The 19,699-nt window shown below is 40.3% G+C and overlaps 1 protein-coding gene across 2 annotated transcripts in view; it reads right to left on the minus strand.

The window, feature by feature from the left end:
• KLHL21 (kelch like family member 21) overlaps positions 1–19,699 on the minus strand; it is a 747,265-nt gene that overhangs the window by 455,423 nt on the left and 272,143 nt on the right. The gene's annotated exons all lie outside the window — the stretch shown is intronic.

A 19,699-nucleotide genomic window follows, 5' to 3' on the forward strand; every position in this document is an offset into this window, starting at 1 on the left:
TCCAGCAGCTTTTGAATCTCTTGAGCTGCAGCTTCTCTCTGACTGGGTGGTTCATTGGGAAGCATCCTTCTTTTGGCTGAGTTGGGGGGATCCAGAAAATTGGTATGAAATAACTTCTGGATATTACTTAGCACCCAAGAATCTTTTGTTAAAGAAGGCCAGGCATCTGGGTGCAAGCATAACCCCCCCACACCGACTGCCCTCAGAGCTGAGCAGTCAGGCAACCTTTCAGAAGCACTGAAAGGGTCTGTCTGGAAAGGAATCTTGGAAACCCTGGTTTTGCGGGCCTCCCTCGCCATGAGGACAGTGTCTTCCATTTGAACTCCCCCCTGCCCTGGAGAAGTTGTCCCTGTGAGAGTCCTGGAAAGAACCCCAGGATTTGCAGAACAGCATTTTCTTGCCCCATATTTGAATCTGGGAAAAAGATAGCTGAGGAACAGAAAAGTGAATGCCTATGGCAGACAGGGACTTTCCTTCCTGTTCACTGAGGGATATTGGTTCTTTCACAGAAAGGCCAAACAAGGACATTCCATCCAAAAGAGCACTGATGAAAGAAGATTTAAAAGGCTCTGCAAAATCACATAACCACATCTAGGAATGTCTCCAGATGGCAATGCTTGAACTTGCAACCCATGAGGTACCCTCTGCAGCATGGGAAATCAACCACATGGACACATTATAGATAGATAGAAGAGCGGCCATTTGTGAGGATGATCTCTTAAAGTCTTCCAAAGACATGGACTTTGACAGGTATTTGGAGAGTTCATTGGTCAAATTCCTATGTAGCCTTGTAAAGTGCACCAAATAATTCAAAGACCTCAAGGTAAGGGTCGCTGAAGCAAATCTGCACTTTCCAAATCTGTCCAATGCCCGGGATTCTATTAGGGGGAAAAACAGAGGACCTCTGCTCAGCTAGCTCCTTTTTCGTGGCTGCCACCATAACCGTAGCATCAACAGGGACTACTTTACTCTAATGGGGTCTGTCCTTTGGCAGTGCCAAAATTTTGGTTGGATGTCAGGTGATCAGTTTGACAGAGTCTGGTTCCTTCCATGCCCAGAGAAAGACTAGATTAATAAGCTCATCAGCTAGGCGAGTCACCCAAGACAGATGGGCCAGCACTAAACGCTTCCAGGAATACTGACTCCTTTGGTGAGGGGGAATCTAAAGCCCATCCACCCTTTCTGTTTAAGAATCTCAAGAATGTCTTCAAATGAGACATCATTTGGTGGAGACCTGAGGGACCCTTCCCTTCCTAGAAGTCAGCATCCTCTGTGAGAGATTTTAAAAGAGAATCTATGTGCCTCCTTTTGCAAGTTCTCTTGCAGGGATCCTCCTCAGTGGGATGCTCTGGGGAGGTATCCGAAGAAAGGGGAAGCTCCTCTAGGGAACTGTCCATGTCGGCTGTCCCTGAGAGACCCAAAGACTGCTGAGCAGACTTCATCAGTATTAAAGACTGATAAAAGATTTAGGATCAGACAGTATCTTTTTATGACTGAAGAGGTCAGATCCTAAGTTCTTTCAGATCTTCTTAGGGGGCTCTGAAGAAGCCACAGAGGAAGAAGAAGCTTTTGGAGATGGAGTAGAGGATCTCATCCTAGGCTCCGAAGAGGCCTTAAGGTATTTACTGGGGTTTGAGCCCCTGAAACATAACATGAAGTTGAGGGCAGCAATCCTTTCAGAACCATTTTATTTCTTCTGTCTATCACCCTAGAATTAAATGTGGCACAAATGTAACAATTTGTGGAAAGGTGTGCCACTCCTAGACAATAAACACACTTCCTACGGGCATAAGAATTTGGGATATTGTTACCACAGGAAGTGCTTTTCTTAAAGCTTGTCAGTTTCTCAGCCATAACTAGCTAACAGGGAAAAATTTAGAGAAGGACACCAGTAGAACTTTGTTTTTGTTGTTTAAATCAAAAAAGGGAAAGGATACCCTGAACAAGGTAGTAAGGACAGAATGTCAAGTAAAGAAAGGTACTAACAATGGTACACTCAAGACTACCAAAAAGGTAGAAAGGAGTAAAAAATGATACAAGGCCTAATGGAAGATTCACTTGAACACTACAAAGGGTAGACGAAGGTTAGTGTGTGTGTGTGTGTGTGTGTGTGATATATATATATATATATATATATATATATATATGTCACCTTCATTTCACTGAAAGTTCATTTCACTGACAACTAGTACTTGCAGGCACTTTAAGGGAAATAACAGGGATTTGTCCCCTTCCCCAATGTAGTGCAACCCTGGAGTTAGTATATATAGTTGGGGGGTGTGAGGGGCATTTTGGTTTAAAAGAAGAAAATAACACAAAAAGTACAGAATTTAAACCAAAATAGGTGGGGGGCTGTGCCCCCAACTATATATACTAACTCCAGGGTCGCACTACATTGGAGAAGGGGACAAATCCCTGTTATTTGTCCTAAATTCCTGCAAGTACTAGTTGTCAAGTGAAATGGGTTTCAATGAAATGGTCTGTCGATGTAATGAAGGTAACCCATATATATATATATATATATATATATATATATATATATATAATATATATATATAGCTATATATATATATATATATATATATATAGATATATATATATAGATATATATATATAGATATATAGATATATATATAGATATATATATATATATATACGTATATATATATATATATATATACACACACACATATAGTCAAAATTAGCATAAAGGTACTCATAAAATTCACAAAAAAAGCTAACTTGACGCTCTGACAAAGGATTCACTTTCATGCTAGATGGAGGCCAATGAGATCTGAGGTATTGTAGGCTAGCTAGGGCATTACGGATAGAGGGAGGAGTTACAGAGTTGGATCCGCAAGTCTTAGATATGTGGCTGAGTCAGACCAGAGGTTGGATATGTAACCCATACATTGAGGAAAAATGAGAAGGACAACACCAAAGCTGACTATGCTGGAGCTGGAGGAGAGAATGGCAGACCTGGATTCTAAGACATTAAGCATCTCCACCACATAAATCTCCCATTTTCACAAATTCTAAAATTGGAATTTGAAAAGGCAAGGGATGTTGATACTGGGACCTTAGAGATTACAGGTTTGTTTCTTTCACATGTTTTAGTCTTGCCAGAGGTATTATGTGCGTGTCATGCCAGAGGTATCATGAGTGTCACTGAAGCCATGAGACTCAGAATCCCAAGAAACTCCCTTGCTGAGGTGGAGGTCTAAATGGAAAACGTCAGTAATAGGTCTAAATATAGATCTGTGTTTTCCTATCAAAGAAAATCTCTTTGAACTAAGGTGTCCAGTAGACACCACAGAAAAACTCTTGAGAGGAGTCAGAAAAAAGACTTCTGAATTTTCTTTTGGAATCCAAGTTATGTAGGAGATCTCTTAGCCAACTGACACATTCCTGACACTGAAAGACTCTGCAAAGATAAGCAAGCTGTCTAAATAAGGAAAATATGAATAAACTTGTAGTCTGCAGTAGGCTATCACACAAGTTGTACACATTGGAAACGCTCTGAGCAGTAGATAGCCCAAATGGAAAGTCAGGGAACTGATAATGTAATCCAAACATACAAAGCCTTAAAACCTCCTGAAACCTGGATCCATAGGAATGTGATACTATACATCTAAATCTGATGTCACTAGCAAACTCAAATAGGGAATAAGGAGTAACAAGTGACAGTCTCTGGAACTTGGGCATGATCACAAATTGGTTCAGAAAGTAAACGACCAGAAATAATGTCTAAGAAGCTTCTTTCTTTGGCACCAGAAACATCCTTAAATAAAATCCTTCTCCTAATGGAGGAGGAGAGAGAGTTTCTATCAACCCCGAGTCAGCTTATCCTGGATGTCAAGAGGAAAAAGAAGAGTTTGGTCTGGCAGAAGAGGAGGAATCCCCTGAAAAGGATTGATGGACTCCCACTGCCATCTGTAGCCTTGATGGATTAGTTTCAGAACCCATCTGTCTGAGACTTCCAAGATGGTTGCATCCTAGTGTCAAAACAGAAACCAAGAAAAAAGGTCAGGGAAATTGTAATTGGGGTAGTATTCACTAACAGTGTAGCAAGTACACTGCCTGGATATCAGCAAAGAACATATTTGGAAAATCAAAATCAACCAAAAAAGGTTAAGACAAAACACTGCTGGGGAAGGATCCTGCAGCTGTTCAGCAAAAAAAAAAAACAGTTCAAGTTTCAGCTTTGGTACAAAAGATGGCTTCCAGTTATTTAGAGGAAAAATAAATGAACTGTATGAGTTGACTAAAATAAATGAAACTTTGAAGGAATATATTAACTCAAATAACAAAAGGCTGGAAAATAGAATAATCTTTAACTAGCTATTTAGATGAACTGAAAACTACAAAAGTCAAAGATCCAAATGAAGAAAAGACTGACAAAAAAAGAAGTGTTTCAAAAAACAAAGTTTAAAAAGTGTGTGCAGAGAAAACATGTTTTTGCTGTACGAGAAAAACTGGAAGGAACAGGCTATTAATTTTATGAAAGCACAAATAAGCAACTGTACTTGTGTTTCAAAGGGGCACAGAGTATATGCTCCAAACCAGGCCATGTAGAATATCAGAAACACAGAAACTAGTCAATACATGGGAAACTATAAAGCAAACACATTTGTGAAATATGGCTTAAAAAAATGTGGCTGAGAAAATCTGGATTTTTGTTGACTTGTTATATTTCTGGGTGGACTTTAAAATGTACACCCCACTTTATGTCATAAATACTCAGAACACTGAATGGAAAAACAGAAAAGTAAGTAAAACAATTTTTATTCTCATTAGCATTTGCATAAAACATTTCAGGATATAAATGCCACATTGTATAGTAAAAGCAGTTTTGTATAGATGAAATCAGGGGTATTTTAAGGGATCTTTTCATTGACTAAATAGGTTCATAGGTAGGTATTAGGCTATTGGCCCTAGGGCCAATATAAGCCTAGCTAAAAAGGTACCCTGGCCTAAAGTACATGTTAGTGACAGTAAACATTTTTTTAGTTGTATGAAACATAGACTTTACACTATAATGAGATAAGAAAGGCTGGACAGAAGCAGGTTTAAGTTGAAACAATAATGTGATCTTGGACTGCTGGGGTGGGTGGGTGGAAAAAAGTGTAAAGATAATATTAGAATTAAGATAACTTTCCTTTTGGTGGATGTCAAGATTAATATCTTTGGCTTAAGCTATAAACAACTTATTTTGTAGGGTTGAAAATAAGAAAACAATATTAAAAGCATGAATAAATGCTACATTTCTTGCATCTGCAGAGATACTGGATTCCCCCCCCCCCCATTGGTAAATGCTTTCAGTGGAAGACAAAAAGTCTGCACATGTAAGCAGTTGGCCAGGGAGTTCTGTACATTTGTATTCAGAGTGAAATTTACAAAGATTCCTTCATGCTTTTTTTTTTTTTTTATCACTGACAATTACTTTTACATGGAAACGAGCTCTCTGCAGGTGCAAGCAATTAATCTTCAGAGTTCTGATGAGCATTCTTTGCTGAGGGAAATGCAAAATTTACAGGTACAACTGCAAGCAGTGCAGTGAAAAATAAAGTTTGAAATTATGGGAAGTGAATACAAGAAAGTAGCCTCCCCAGCAGCCTTAATACTTTAATGCACTTTGATCTTTGACAATTCAGTTTATTTAGGGGTAACCAGTGCACCTTTTATTAGGGCTAAAGGATAATGTTTTCTGAAAGCATACAAACATTTTTTTTATATCTGGTAAGGGAACAGTGACAAAAAACAATCAATAATTAGTGCAAGGTCAGAACACAAGCTGCAACATGCATTTTACCATGGGTAACTATAATATTAATGTTATATAAGACAATGACTGTGGGTGCAGCTGTTGATTTGGGGTAATTGTTCCTATCTGGAGAGTTATACATCATTTGCATTCACTTGTTGAAAATGTACACAGTTTTGTGTGTTTGTTCCAAGTTAATAGGGGATGGGGCTATTCTGAAATATTTTTTTGTTTATTTTATTTATTTGTGTATTTATTTATTTCCATTTGTTTACCGGGAAAATCTGTGCATAATATGGCCCATTTTCAGTGGAGGCCCGGGGAGAAAAGCTCCACAATTACAATGTTATTATTAATGCACAATAACCATGTTTGATTACATAATGTATACAGTACAAAAAATACATGACGGGTACATGTGTAGCAATTCAAATGAAGTAACAAAGATAAGTTTAAAAAAGAGAATGCAACTATTTAAATAGCATTAAACGCATAGGGACAAAACTGAATTAATAAAAAAAATCAGAGGAAAGGAACCTGTGGCCTGGGAGGTAAAAGATAGGAGCAGGGAACTAAGGAGGAGGAGAAGGAATAGAGGAAAATGAGAAAGTTAGGTGAGGAAAGAGGGGGGAAGACAGCTCAGTGGAGGGTAGGCAATGTCTGTTTAAACTATTACTGCTAACCAGGCTGAGTGCAAGAGCAAAGGCAAGTGTTAGTAAGATGTAGTTGTCTGAATTTAGAAGTATTGCTAGTGTTCAGTATATTTTGAGGTATATCATTCCAAAATGTTGTCTATTTTGTTTGAATACAGGGAATTCCTGTAGCTATTGTTTGATTTAATGACTTACAAGAACAATTTATTAGAAAACCTTAGTGTTCTACTGCTGGAGTCCAGCTGCACAAGGTTGTTAACAGATGGACAGTTATCAGGGTGATACACAGTAGAATAAGTTAGAACTAGTTGGTTATAGGTTAAAAGGTTGGTAAGTTCCAGCCAGTTGAGTTGGTGAAGTACCTTGCAGTGTTGAATTCTAAAGTTGGTAGATGATCACTCAGGCCATCTGGAAGGCAACCTGAGTGATACGAGTCTAGACTAGTAACTAGTATTAGTGAGGGCCCAGTCTAGTATGTTTTTTTTTTTTTTTTTTTTTGTATTTTTGTCAACCCTAGTTGAGGGTGTGAATTAACTGGGTGAAGTCATAGAGGTTAATATGGGTTGAGAGTTATTAAATGAAATTGTGTCCCAATCAATATTAAAATCTCCCATTGTAACAGTTTGTCTCAAAGTTGAAGGGCACCAACTTAGTAGGTCTTAAGTTATTACCTAGAGGAAGGTAGTTGGCTTTAAAGATAATATTCTTATGATGGTTTACTTGAAGACAGGAGATAAGTATTTCCACATTTAAAATGTTTTGGGGTGAATGTAAGATGTTCAAGTTTTAGACCGTCTTTATAGAATACTGCTACATCACCACCACGTTTAAAGGTCTTTCTTGTCTTTGGATATTGTAACCTATGGGTAGGATTTCCTGATCCAGAATGTGTGGTTTTAGCCAGACTTCAATTAAGATGGATACGTGTGGAGAGTAGTTCAATAGTTTTTATTAAAGCAAAAAGTCTTGAAAAATGTGACATAGGCTGAAATGGAGATGAGAAGAAATAACTGCATAAAGGATTAGTCTGCCAAACAGTGTGTGTATCTAAGACACAAGTTGAAAATGTAAATAAAAAAACTGATGCATAATGGGGGGGGTGGAGACGATAGCTTTTTATCAAAATGGCTACAATAGCCATATTATCTTGAAATGTAAATAGCCTTACAGGTACAGACAAAAAAGAAAGAGTACTGAATCATATTAAGAAATGCAGAGTGCAAATAGCAATGCTGCAGGAGAAAAATATTAGGAAAAGGGGAGTAATAATACTGACTGCTAATGAGGCTCCATGGTGACAAAACCGGAAAAAAAAAGTTAATAATGGTCATTGTAATAGTAATGAACTATTGGAAAGGGAGGAGGATTACACTAGCATGTATTTATATTCCACCAAAAACTGATATTATGGAGCTTAAGGAAATTTTGGTAGAAATAAAAAGCTTTCAGCAGGGGTCATTACTTATACAGGTGGTGACCTGAACTTGATTTGCAATAGTGAGGATGTATCAGAGGGATCTCGAAGAGAAAATACAGCAAAAGAGAATAGATGTCTGAAAAATTATATGAAAATATTTTATATGGAAGACTTGAATTCAGTACTAGGAATGCACCCAGGATATACAAATTACTCCTGAACATACTGGGCAAGTTTGCATGTATACATATATATATATATATATATATATATATATATATATATATATATATATATATATATATATATATATATATCTAGGACAATAACCGAACGCTCTTTAACAAAAGCACTTTCACCGAAAAAGCGCTTTCGTTAAAAGTCCGTTCGGGGAAAAAAACAAAAAAAAAAACAATAAATCTTCTTTTATGCAGGGGGGCAAGCCCCCCTGCACCCCCCATGTGGGGGGGCTGTGCCCCCCACACCCCCCACTTTTATATTCTCACTCCAAGGTCTCACTACACTGGGGAAAAGGGAATTCTCCCTTAACCACACCGCAGTGCGACCGGCACAACCAGCATACATAACCAAAAGTGCTGCTTCGATGAACAGCACTTTCGGTTATGTATGTTCGGTGATTTCTGCTTTGGCAGAAAGTGCTGTCGGGGATCTGTACGGATCCCATATATATAATTTTTTTTTTTTTTTTTTTTTTTTTTTTATATAGGAACATTTGTATTTAAAAGAACGCTTTGACATGCATCCAATAACTACTTCAGATCATGCACCAATGAAAACTAAGGTAAAAATGCAGCATAATTAAATAAAAACTAGCACTTTCCCACCTACCTATTAAAAAGAGAGGAATTTAAGGAATGGGTAGTAGAAATTATTTGAAAGTTATTAGGAAAGATAGAGATTTCTTAAGAATGGATTGCTAATGACTGGGACAAAATGAAAATGGAGTTTAAGAGTATGGAAAAATAAAAGAGAAAAGTACTTAAGTAATAGAATTATTTGGAGTGGTTAACAAAGGTTAATGTATTACAGAATAAAAGGAATCTCATAACAAAGACAGGATCAACTGCAGAGTGCTAAAGAAAATATAAAGGAGTGTTTGGATAATATGCATGAGTTTAGAAAAATTGCTGTTAAGCAACTATTTTTGTTAAATTTAGAGCACAAAAAAAACCTTTTAAAACAACTTGGGCAACAGAAAGTAGAAAAGGTTGTTGCCAAGCTTTGACACTATATAACAAAAAACATAACCAGGGATCCTATAGCGGTATTAGAGGTATTGTAGATTTTGTTTAAAGAAAACAAATTTAATACCAGTTTCAATTATTAGCATTAAGTAAATGTACACACTTTCATTTAGTAATTTCTACTCACTCCAATATTACACAAATTAGTTTCTGCATTTTCTTAAATCTCATTCCTTATCCTAAGCATTATTCTCCAAGTACTGTTTTTTAAACAGTGTTATTGCATTATCACTTCAGACATAGGCAAACATACATAGGTTCATAGGTAGTTACTAGGCTATCTGCCCGAGGGCATTTATAAGCCTAGTCAGAGTGTGTCGGCTTTTGCCACCCCATTGATTAATTAACTGATCCTCTGTCAAGCAGATCCAATGAAGTGATCCCAGGGGTGAATTTTCTGTTACCCATCCACTCATCAAGGTTTCTCTTGAAGAGTGTTAGCGAGGGGCTCTGCCTGATGTAATTTGGAATTTTGTTCCAAAGCATGGGGAGTCTGACAGGAATCTATCCCTCCAGCATGTTCTATTTATTGTTGTGGCGAGGTTTAGCTCACTAGAGCGCGTGGCTCGCAGTGACTTTGATTTCTTTAGGTGGAGCATGTTCATCAATTCTGAGTTGGACATGGCTTTGTAAGTCAGGCAGAGATCACCTCTGAGTAAGCGATATGCCACTGAGTACAGCTGGTGTTTTTTCAGTCGGGCTGCATAGGACATATGTTTGAGACTGTGGAAAAATACTGAAGTCAACATATTTTGTATTCTGTATTTAAAGGGTTAAGCAGAAAAATGTTCACTGCGTGCAAACTGAAATGTTCTGGAAAATGTTGATCACTGAGGAATGCAGGAGTTAATCTTAAACCACTGATAAGGAAGTTAATGGTGCAAGAATAACTGTGGTACTGGCTGGTAAAAACAAGTAATCAAACTATCAATTTTAATGAATGTTCTGTGTGCTACGTGTATGTACGTGCAGGAGGGTCTATATAAGGAGAACTCAAAGTACAAGTAGCCAGACTGCTGGCATATTACTATCATGTAGCAGATCTCCATGCATGTAAAATTAAAGCTGTTTTACTTGCTTACAAGAACTTGGTGTGATTCTTCCAGAATATGTTAGAAGAGTAAAATCTTCGACATAACTGGCTCAACGTTAGGGCCCCTGCACGTGAATCGAACAAAGAGAGGCTGAAAACCTGCGAGGTGGAGAGAGATCAGGCTCTCCTCGAATGAAAGACCTCCAACTGAAACAGGTTGAAATTAGAGGCCAGTCACTCTTTCCAGATTCAATCCGTGAGGTGGCAGCGAAACAGGGCGGAGGAATCACAAAGGTAAGCAAAAAGAAAAGCTATTTTTGTTGTTTCTGATTGGAATTTTTGTCTAAATTTTAAGGGACTAGTCAAGGGAGAAATTGAATTTTCTCAAAGTATAAGGGGTATATGTGAATAGATTCCATATACAAGAGATCTCAGGAACAGGAATAGTTTCTCGTAAGAGAAATGGGAACAGGAACCAGTTGCCAAAGGCGACAAAACTGAAGATGAAAAGTTTATGTTTGATTTACACCCAAAGAATGTAAAGTATTTAGATAAATGGAAAAAGGAACATGGGTTTAGTGGATGTTTAAATAAGTCAGAATGTCAAAATCTAGTAAGATTACTGCAAACAGGCAGGAAATAAGACAAGGAAGCAAAAGAAGGTAGGGATTCCCCAGGCACAGAAATGGCTGGAGGAAGCAAATAAAAACATAAGGAACAAAATTTGAAAAAGGGTGTGGTAATTCAAGTGAAAAGATGTGTACTTTGTTCAAAAGGAAGATAATGAAACTTCCATAGTCAGTCGTAGTCACCAGAATCCCTCGGCCCCTCCCATCCAGTATCCAGACCCTGCACAGGTTATTGAGGTGCCCCGACCAGGACCCACCGCAATACCAGGCTTCGTGAGTGTCCCCCACGCCACGTATTATATTACAGAGAGAGCCTGCCAACACTCTTGACTTACGAGCGGAAGTATTAGGAGAGAAGGGGACTGGAAAATTAAGGAGAAGGTAGATCAGGAAGGAGAGGAATACCCACTGATAGAAGTGGCAAATCCTCAAGCAGGCAGAAGGCGAGGGTCCTACCATATTGGTCTACCGACCGTGGACCCGTGATGATATCCAAAGCGGTAGAGGGATTCCCCATCCAAAAGTAGATATCGTAAATTCCATACAGACGTAGGGGCATGAGAATGAGTTATAGATTAAACGCTGTAGAATTTGAACAAGTAATAAGGCAAATCCTAGGACCTGATTGGCACCTTATTTGCGGAACTTGGGACCCCTGCTACCAGAGGAAGGGGAGCCTTGCCGTTTAACTCAAGTGTGTAGAACCAGAATAAAGACTCTCCTAGATAAAATAGAAGAACATTGGAAGCCCAAAGCAGATTGGACTTGCATTAATCAATGCGTTCAATCAGATGACGAAACCGTAGACAATTATCTACATCGTCTCACACAATGTTTTGATGCTCATAGTGGGTTGATTAAGGCAGAAAATCAGGCAAATGACTCGCCCTATGAACAGCAACTGAAAATGCGTTCCTAAAGGGCTGCAAGACAGCCATTGGTAACTTTATACAAAAGCATATGATCACACACAGGACAGCGTCTACAGCCCCTTATGGATTATGCTAGACATGCTGAGAAATACCTGAAGGAAAAAAATAAAAAGCCCAGACTTTTACAGTTAGTGAAGATGGAACTTTAATGTTAGTTCAAGGTTCCAAATCATGGAAGAGGGCGTGGCAGGGGAAGAGGACGAGGACGGGAGGCATAAGTCATTATGAGCATTTCGCGGGTAGGCAAAAGAGGGCGGAGTGTTTTAAGTGCGGTAAGAAAGGACATTTCGCCAGAGATTGCAGAGGACCGGAGAAACCGATGGTTGCTTCGGTGGTACCGCATGACTATATGATGGTCAAAAGACGTAGATGGAGGGTATGAGGAAGAAGAAGAAAGTGAGAATGGGGAAGTAGGTATAAGTGAAGACGATGGGTGGGGACAGGAAATGGCAGAAAATGAGAAATATCAAATGGTAAATCTAACAGCACTAGCATCAACTATGCAATTGGAATCCCAACCAGTGATCACATTGCAAGTTGAGGGCCGAGACATAGAATTTCTTTGTGACTCAGGGGCTTCTCGAACGTTAGTCAGAAGTACTGCCATATCATCCGATGTTACCTCGGATGAATATGTGCTTGTAAAAGCAGCAAATGGTCGTATTTACAAAGAGCCATTGTCCAAACCTCTGTGGTTTACCGACCCAGAGACGAACCAAACCATACGGTTCCGAGTAATAATTTCAGAAATCTGCCCAGTACATTTACTAGGAAGAGATTTAATGCAAGTGTTCGGTATAGCAGCCGTCCCAACCTCCACGGGGATGGTGGCAAGGAAAATAAAACTGAATAGTGCAATGCTATTAGAGGGGCAGGGAGATCTACATTACTGGTATAGTAATGATTTGATAGAGATAGGCCCCCAGAGTGTAGTGACGGCTCTTACAAATTTGGCATTAAGCAAATACGGCATAACAAATCCGAAGGTGTCAGATCCATTACATTGCACAATGTATTACAGAAGATGTGCCGGACCTGATTTAGAATACGAAAAGAAATTTCTTAGTTTTAAAGTCACCAAACTAGTATTGCATAGCCTTTTTTGGGACACACTAGGTAATTCTGCAGTCACATGTAGCCTTACAAGGGATATGCAGCTGCTGTATAAGAATGAATTAACCACACATATTTCAGTCACGGAGGGTGAAGGAATGTCATGGTACCTCGTGGGTAAGAAAATAACTGAATGGGTAGGATGGACACCAGAACAGTTGGCAGGTAAGGGCATTCAGGTTCAAAAACTTAACTGGGTTACACAAGCCAGACCGACCGTGCACCTCAGGGAAGACAAACCGATACAATCCCCTGGGACATTATGACTATGTCTCCTTACCCCATGGAAGAATCTCAATTGCAGATGATTCCAAACTCATTATGGTCGCAGGGTCAGCACGATATCGGACTGATTAGAACGGCAGGACAGGTAAAGATTACACCCAAGTCAGAATTTAGACCTCATAAACGGCAGTATCCCTTGAGCAGAAAGGCAGAGGAGGGCATTTTACCGGTAATCACAGCACTTTTGAAAGCTGGAGTATTAATTCTGTGCACAGACTCACCGTGTAATACGCCCTTATTTCCAGTAAAACCGGATGGGACATGGAGGATGGTACAAGACTTACAGGCAATAAATGCCGCGGTGGTACCTCGGGCCCCATAGTCCCGGATCCGTCTATTCTGCTGAACGATATCCTTCCAACAGATAACTACTTTTCTGTAATTGATATCAGTAATGCCTTTTCTCTATTCCCTTGCAGGAAGATAGTAGATTTTGGTTTGCATTTACGTTTATGGGCAAGCGTTATACCTATACCAGGTTACCGCAGGGATACTGCGAAAGTCCCACCATCTTCTCACAAGAGATGTCCACCAATTTGGCTCAGTTCCAACCAGCCCAAGGGTGCCACCTACTGCTGTGCGTGGATGATATCCTCCTGGCGCGACTACGGAAGAACTCTGTAGGTCCGAGACTATTCGACTACTACACTTTCTGGCACACGAAGGACATAAGGTAAATAAGTCTAAGTTACAATTTTGTAAATTAGAAGCACGTTACCTGGGTTATACTATCTCTGGGAAGGGCAGGCGATTAGATGACAGCAGAAAGAATGCTATTTTACAAGCCCCCATGCCAACTACAAAAAAGAAATGATGTCCTTTTAGGCATTACGAACTTCTGTCGTAGTTGGATTCCCAACTACGCCAAGAAGTGCACCCGCTATCAGACTTAATTTTTGCAATACCGATGGCGGCAAAGATTTGCTGCACTGGACAGACAAGGCAGTACAGGCATTTACTAGGATCAAGCAACTGATAGCTGGGTCAGCAACATTGGGGTTTCCAGATTACAGTAAGACCTTTATACAGACTGTAGATTGCAAGCAGGGATTTATGACATCTGTTTTAATGCAAATGTATGGAGATAAGTTAAGACCATTGGCATTTTACTCTAGCAAATTAGACTCAGTAGCACGAGCATTACCACACTGTGTGCAAGCAGTAATTGCAGCCGCTTTGGCGGTACAAGCGTCTGCCACGTTGGTATTGTTCCATGATCTTACGTTAAAAGTCCCGCACTCTGTAGCAGTCATCCTTCTGCAGGACAAGTTAACATTTCTGTCACCTAGCAGACATTTATCTTGTATGACTACGCTGTTATCGCAGCCACACATGACAATTGAGAGATGCACTACCTTAAATCCAGCGACATTGCTACCTGTTGCTGAAGACGGTATTCGCATGTATGCTTAGATCTCATACATTCTAAAGTTCTACCAAGACCGGATCTTAAAGATCAACCCTTACTACATGCGGACTGGACACTGTTTGTAGATGGGTCAGCACGCAAAACAGAAACAGGCACCACGCAGGTAGGGTATGCAGTTACTACTGCAACTCAGATAATAGAGGCAAGACCACTCCCGGGAACTTATCCGCTCAAGCAGCGGAACTGATTGCTGTGACAAGGGCATGTCTCCTTTCAGAGGACAGGAACGTCACTATCTATACGGATAGTCAATATGCTTTCTCACGGTGCATGTGTTTGCTCAGCAATGGAAAAATAGGGGATGGTTACAACCTCGGGAAAGACATTATGCACAAAGACCTAATCCTTGAATTACTACAAGCCGTCCAACGGCCACGGGGTTTGGCCATCTGTAAATGCGCTGCTCATACCCGTGCTAAGGACCCGGTATCACTTGGTAATGCCCTAGCAGACAAAGCAGCCAAAGAGGCAGCTATGTCCAGTACCTTTTCACTTGAAACCACACCTACAGAATTACAACCAACAGATAAATTTGATTTGCAAACCTTACAAGTCATGCAGGAACTTAGCACAGTACAGGAAAAACAACGCTGGACTAGGTATGGTGTTAGGCAGAACAAAGGAATCTATGTGGGACCGGATAATAAATATGTTTTGCCTACTAATCTTTTAGATATGCAGCACTAGTTGTGCATGGCCCTTCCCATCTGGGCCCTGCAGCTATGGTTAGAATTATCCACCTTACCTTTTGGACCAAGGGTTTCATTGCATATGCAAAACGCTTTTGTCTATCCTGCATAGTATGTGCTAAATACCACGGGGAGGGTCAGAGTTGCTCCGGCATCATTTCCAACACCCCTATCCTTTTCATACAATATGTATGGACTTCATCGAATTGACCCGGCACAACTAAAGAAGTTTGTGTTAGTAATAGTAGATGCATTTACTTAGTGGGTTGAGGCTTTCCGGTGACACATCCGGATGCTCAATCAGTGGCTAAAATTTTGGTCAATCACATCGTCCCGCACTTTGGACTTCCTACACGCATCTACTCTGACAACGGCACGCATTTTGTCAATCAGATCATACAGAAACTGTCTACAGTTTTCCAAATTGAATTGAAACACCATTGTGCCTACCACCCACAGTCAGCAGGGTTGGTGGAACGCCATAACGGCATTCTAAAAGGCAAGTTGAGAAAACTCATGGCGAGACACATCAGACATGGATTACCTGTCTACCTCTAGCCCTCCTTTCCATGCGACAACTCCCACCTCAAAAGGAGTCACCCCATTTGAGTTGTTGTATGGGAGACCTTATTACGCCCGCAGTGGCAAAACTTGTTGCCTGCGGAACGTGAGGGTGAGGAGATAGCTGAGTACATGAGGAAAATGCTGACCAATACTAACAGCTGTTTAACAAATGATTGTTTTTCAGGTTCAAGAGACGACAAGATCACGGAAATCAGACCCGGCGAGTGGGTCTGGATCAAAATAATAAAACGCAAGAATTGGGCATCCCCCAAATGGGAGGGCCCCTACCAGGTGCTAATCGCAACTCCAACAGCAGTTCGGATTAAAGAAAGGTCCTCATGGATCCACCTAACGCATTGCAAAATCATAAAACATTTTAAGTTAAATAAAGACCTGAGTTCCCCTGAGGAACAAACAGACAGCAGCAATCATGAAGGACAATAATGAGAATAAGAGAAAATGGTTCTATTGCAATGTTTTATTGTTTATAACTATTGTGATTGTAATATTTCTGTTTTGGACATTTCTGTCTTTTAATGAAGCTAGCCATTCAAAGAGACAAACACACCAGCTGGCATCCAAACTTTAATACATATCAAGCGATTAAATATGCATATGCATCCTCAATGAATGTCTCAAATTGTTGGGTATGTACTGCAATACCTACTGTACACAGTGGCTTAATGTTAGGGACAGCCCCTCTGGGAATAAATGATACTTGGAATAGTTTGTTGTTTGAAACCACAGAAGTACCACTGAGAGACAAGGTGGCGCTGCCTCTTCTGGCGCGCCAAAATGGAACAGTGTGTTTTCAAAAGATTGGGAAAGTTAAGGTGGGGCTGAGCCAATGTAATTTGACAATAGTTCATAATTGTACCCTAGAAGGGCAGTGTGAGACCAAGTTTGGAGCTATAAAAAAAGACATCAATGTAAATGATATTAGTTTTGTTGAAAAATGCTGTATGTATATGGCCTGTTATTTAAGTGGCTAAAGCCAAATGGGAGTTATGAATTTGCAACCAATATTACCATCAAAACAAATGATTGTTATTTTATTTGTGGTAGGAAAGCATATAAATGGTTACCATATGGCTGGTCAGGAAGTTGTTTTTGGGATATCTGATACCAGCTATCAGGCACGCAAATCGTTGCCTCAAGGTAAAATCTGAAATGCACGTTCTCTTAATAAACCTATTAATCCCGTAGGTAACATTGATGCATCATGGATTTATCACCATGACTTGGCACACGTCAGCAGCAAAGGACTCTCACATATGGACCTAGGCGATGATGTAATTGCTTGGGCTGGTATTTTGCCAGCATATGGGACAGTAAAATCCATCTGGGAACTGAGAAAACTGTCAAAACTGTTAGAGACTCTGAGTAATGCGACATTTTCAGCGCTAGAATTGGTGACGGACGAATTAACGGCGATGAGAACAGTAGTGTTGCAGAACCGTATGGCTCGATTTCACCCTAGCGGCGAAAGGAGGTACTTGGCGCTCTGATACGAGGAGTGCTGCTCGTTCATCCCTGATAACGAGCACGCGATTCAGAGCCACCTTGAAATAATTCAACAAGTTTCTGAACTGACTAAACCTGGTCCAAACCCCTTGACTGACTTTTCCAAAACCTGTTTGGAAACTGGGGTTCTGTGTTGATGAACATTTTAATTGCTGTATGTGTTGGTGCAATCATATTTTTGCTGCTTGGCTGCTGTTGCATACCATGTATCAAAATGATAATATCGAAGGTTATCTCTGCCAATGCTACAAAAGCATATTTCTCTGATTATGAGAAGGTATACAACGTATCTGGGATTGTGTAAAATAAACAGTATACAAAATGTTGTAAGGGGGGAAATGTGGAAAAATACTGAAGTCAACATATTTTGTATTCTGTATTTAAAGGGTTAAGCAGAAAAATGTTCACTGCGTGCAAACTGAAATGTTCTGGAAAATGTTGATCACTGAGGAATGCAGGAGTTAATCTTAAACCACTGATAAGGAAGTTAATGGTGCAAGAATAACTGTGGTACTGGCTGGTAAAAACAAGTAATCAAACTATCAATTTTAATGAATGTTCTGTGTGCTACGTGTATGTACGTGCAGGAGGGTCTATATAAGGAGAACTCAAAGTACAAGTAGCCAGACTGCTGGCATATTACTATCATGTAGCAGATCTCCATGCATGTAAAATTAAAGCTGTTTTACTTGCTTACAAGAACTTGGTGTGATTCTTCCAGAATATGTTAGAAGAGTAAAATCTTTCGACAGAGACCAGTAATCCTCTTGGTGAGGTACTTTTGTGGTCTTTCCAGCTGTTGGAAGTGTCTTGTGAGGTACATCCCAAATGGGGCATTGTACTCTATGATGGGTCTAATGAATGATGAGTAGAGGGGCACTATAACCTCTTTATTTCTAGATGCAAACCCTTTAGTAATTAAATGGGCCACATAGAAGGATTTCCTAACTACTTTGGCAATATGATTGTCAAAGGAGAGATTTTCCTAACTACTTTGACAATATGATTGTCAAAGGAGAGATTACTATCTACCTGGGTCCCCAGATCTGTTATTACCTCTTCTGTATTAAGGGAGCTGCCACCTATGTGGTAATTTGTGGGTGTTTTGTTTTTCCCAAACGGGATGACTATGCATTTTTTGGCATTTAGCTTGAGGCCATGACTTTGACACAAGGTGTCCGTCTCAGTAAGGCCTTTTTGGAGGATGTCCGTGTCAGCCGAAGAGTCAATTATGGCTCCCAGTTTGCAGTCATCGGCGAACTTGGTTAGCCATAGTCCTCCTGTGTTTGCCTGTACTTCTGAGAAGTATATGTCGAACAGTAGGGGTCCCAGGACCGAGCCTTGTGGGACACCACTTGTGACTGGTTTAGAGTAAGACCTGGAGCCCGCTATTCTTACCATGCGAGTTCTGTCTGTAAGCCAGTTGGCAACCCATCTTGTGACGTAGGGGTTTCTGTTCAGGCTGGTGAGTTTTTCTGTAATACCAGAGTGGGGAATGGTGTCGAAAGCCTTGGCGAGGTCAAGGTAGTCTGTGTGAACCATCTTTCCCTTGTCTATGGCCTTATTGACTGTCACGAAGAAGTCCACCAGGTTTAGTATACATGATCTTCCCTCAACAAAGCCGAACTGGGTCGGGTCAAGTGTTTGGAGGTTCCCAATTTCTTTGTTAATGAGTTCCTGGCTAGTCAGGCTTATGAGGCGATAGTTACCAGGGTCAGTTGTGGCCCCCTCCTTTGTGGAGAGGAATAACCGCTGCTGTGCGCCATTCTATGAGCACGTAGCCTGTGGAGAGGCTGAGGTTGAACAGCGTGTTTAGGTGGGGGGTTAGTTTGTTCTGTAGTTCGTGCAAGATGCAGCCTGGGACACCATCTGGTCCCACTGACGCTGTGTTTTTGGCTTTTGAAAGGGCTGTTTTCACCTGTGCGTCTGATTTTTGGGACACTATACTTTTCCGATATTGTTGTGGGCCCTTTTGGAGGTTAGAGGGGGGTGAAGTTTGCACTGAATCTGCCAGGATGTTGGCAATATCAGTAGGTTCAGTATATTTTGTGCTATTTTGCACTAGTTCAGTGCATATCTGCGAGTTGCCACTTAGATTCTTAACATAGCTAAAGAAGGCTTTGTGGTTATATCTTTTGAATCCTTGACTATTTTTCTTTCAAAGTTAGCCTTGGATGATTTCATGAGGGACCGCAGTTTCTTACTGATACTGATCAGGGATGTCTTTTCTTCTTGGGATTTGCTTTTTTTCTGAACTAGTTTCCTCCTCCTATTGTATAGCCTGTTTATTGAAGGGGTCCACCAAACTGGTTTCCTTCTCTTAAAGGAGTGAGTCTTGGTTTTGCTAGGGATGGCACAATCCATGCATCCTTGTAGGTGCTCATAGAGGTAATTTGTAAAGG

The sequence above is a fragment of the Protopterus annectens genome, chromosome 14.part0 (assembly GCF_019279795.1).
Source record: "Protopterus annectens isolate FY-2018-M chromosome 14.part0, PAN1.0, whole genome shotgun sequence".
Lineage (NCBI taxonomy): Eukaryota > Metazoa > Chordata > Ceratodontiformes > Protopteridae > Protopterus > Protopterus annectens.